At 36.5% G+C, this 2,912-nt stretch overlaps 1 long non-coding RNA gene across 2 annotated transcripts; it reads left to right on the top strand.

Annotated features, from left to right (window-relative positions):
* The first annotated feature begins 275 nt into the window (after positions 1–275).
* Positions 276–2,662, top strand: LOC127128987 (uncharacterized). Of its 2 annotated transcripts, XR_007806109.1 has the most exons (3): positions 293–1,105; positions 1,328–1,501; positions 2,291–2,662. It is a non-coding gene; the product is annotated as an uncharacterized LOC127128987 (long non-coding RNA). The 2 variants fall into 2 exon arrangements; XR_007806108.1 differs by having other exon boundaries at positions 276–1,501.
* The last annotated feature ends 250 nt before the right edge of the window (positions 2,663–2,912 follow it).

The following is a 2,912-nucleotide window of genomic DNA, read 5'->3' as shown; positions in this document are numbered from 1 at the left end:
ACAAAAATGAACAAAAACCAAATGGCAACAATAGGCCTAGACGGGGGTGCATTGCTGGAAACAGAGTGAAGCAAAGCACTAAGGCGTATGGGTCTGATTCAGAAGCCCAATGGAAATGGCTTCAAGCAGGGGGGTTCAGAACTGAATCTGGAGTGATGATGAGGAAAACAACTTAGGCCCAATGCAGTAGGCCCATCCAATAATGGCAAGGAATTTGAGCACATGGTGTATCTATCAGCACACAAGTCAACTGGCACGTGGGATGAAAAACAAAATTAAATTAAAAATATTACGCATCAGTCTCTAATTCATAACTCAAATCAACATCCGCCGTGGACCACCACACCAAAAATTGCCTCCGACAACAGTGTCCATCATAAACAATCATCAGATACAGCAAATAATATGTTTCTACCTCCCCAATCCAAATCTTCCTTCCATTTCAACCAATTCTGAATCTATCCTCAAAATCGGATTAAAGACTTCAAGAGCCCTAGGAGTTCAACCACAAATTACATAGCGAAGGACAAGATTCAGAGCCACAATTGATAGGGCTTTGAATCGCCCTGATGCAAGCTATAACATGATAACTTAATTGCAATAAAGTGGTGAAGATGAACCTACCTCCGAAGCTGAGAATTGCTTTGGCGAAGCGTTGGATATGAGAAGACGAAGCAGCGATGGGAAAATCACTTGAAATCCGGCATGCTCCTGCTCTTATCTTCTTCTTCTTTCTGATTCTTCCTCTTCTAAAGATCCTTCTTCTTCTTCTTTTAAAACATATGCCTGAGATTATGCTTTGAGAGGGAGTAAAAGTTGCAGAGAGAACTCGTGAGGTTATGAATAGAGTGATGGAATCAGATGGAGGTTTAACACACCTTCATTCAAGGTCCATTGTCGAGACTCTGTAGAAGTCTAGGGATGTGCTCTGAGTGATTATAGTTGAGAGGTTGAAGATGATGCAAAGATTCTGAGATTTTCGGTATTGTGATCAATCCCCTTGGATGTGTGTGTGAGTTTTGATTTATAGGGCTCATAGTTTGTAACAAAATGGGGCAGAGTCAGGAAAAGTTTTATTGAAGGTTAAGGTTAGTTCAATCAATGGGTAAGTTTGTTAGAAGAGTTAACACCGTTAACTAGTTATGCAGTTAGTCAATTCCACTTAAAGTCAGTTAATGCATTAGTTAGTTAGCATTAACCAAAGGAGAATTAGTTGAAAGTTTGAACTGTCATTGCTCTGTTAGTGAAATATTAGTTAAACTGACTGTTAGTGGATTGAGTATTTGAAATTTGTATTGAGTTTTTGTATGGCATGCTAATATTCCAGGTTGCATCATGTTCATGGTGATGATAGTGTGTCAAGGCTTGATGGATATTGTTACAGGTCATGATGTGTGGATGTAGGGCATTAATGTAAGTTAAAGGCAGATGTATATTGATGTAGCAAGTCATGGTGAGGTTGCAGCAGGTCAATGGTCATGGTTGGTGAGGTCATGTTTTGGTGAGTTCTTGCAAGTGGTTTGTCATATTGTATGTCATGTTTAGGCATTGTTTTGTAATGTTTGGATTGGTGGCTTGATTGGTGTAATGCTCTTTGTTATGATGGATTGATGGAATGATTGAATTTAATACTACAGGTCTTGCTCATGCGTCTTGTTGTTGTTGTGTAGTTCAATTTTCATAAACAGGTTTAACAGTGATTGATGCTTTTTGCAAATTCCATGTCTGCCATGTATGTTACTTGACTGAAGTGAGTTGATACGCCATGCTTGTACGTTAGCTGCTGATATGCTTGTTGTTGTTAGCTGATTGGGATTATTTAGTATGAATTAAACTTGACAGGTAGTGAATTTTAATGAGTAATTGAAATTCTATGTTATTGTATTTGTTGCAATGTTAGAAATCAGTTGAAAAGTATTTTGAATGATGTCAATGCAAGTGAATTAATTCATACTGAAACTTTGTCTTAAAATTGTTAGAATTAGGACATAAATAGTTAGTAATTGGAAGTTAAATGGATTGGTTATGGTAGGTTATAAGTGTGCTGTTATAGCTATTTGAATGTTAAGTATGTTGCTTGCTCAGTTTTGTTGATGATGTTTGCTATGAATGTTATGTTGATGGCTTGTTTTGAAGCGTTGCTTGAATGGATTTGTTGTAAATAGGTGAGCATGGATACATGGTTGTTACTCGACAAGCTGTTTTGATGTAGCAGTATGCTACATTATTGTATTTTGCATTGCCATGTAGGATGTTATGAGTGCTTGATATTTTAACATGAATCTTGTAGGCTGTTTGAAATGCTATGATAATGGTTGAGATGTTTGGCTTGTTGCAAGTTGATATGTTGATGACTGAAGCTTGCTTGGCATGGAACTACATGAAAGCTCATGGTGATGGTTTGGAGAAAAAAAAGTTTACTTGCTGAAGAAGAAATGTTTGGTCATGCAATTAAGTGAAAGGATGTAAAAGAATGAAGAATCAATGTGGAAATTATGTGTTAGGTCTAGAAATTGGGTCAGTTGGCTTTGATCAATTGGTTAACCAAAAAGTCAACAGTTGACCAAAAGTCAACTATAGGTCAAACTTATATTTTTGTAATTTTTTTGTATAAAACTTTGTATATGTACGTTTTTGAATGAAATGGACCATTGAATGGAAATAGCCCTTTGGATTCAATGAAACAATGTCTTGTTTTTCAAATTAAAACTTTGCCTTCCAAATTTATGTTTGAATCATAGCTTTTGAATAATGTATCATGAACTTTGCAATGCTTGAACAAATGGACTTTGAATAAGAACTGTGGAATTTGAACAAATAGACTAGGAATGAGGACTAGGACTATTGAACAAAGGGACTATGAATTAGAACTATGAATCAAGAAGCAATGGATTAGGAGTGCATGATGGAAC

This window comes from Lathyrus oleraceus, chromosome 1, assembly GCF_024323335.1.
Source record: "Lathyrus oleraceus cultivar Zhongwan6 chromosome 1, CAAS_Psat_ZW6_1.0, whole genome shotgun sequence".
NCBI lineage: Eukaryota > Viridiplantae > Streptophyta > Magnoliopsida > Fabales > Fabaceae > Lathyrus > Lathyrus oleraceus.
Note: the sequence above shows the minus strand (reverse complement) of the source record. Positions and strands in the feature narration are given on the sequence as shown.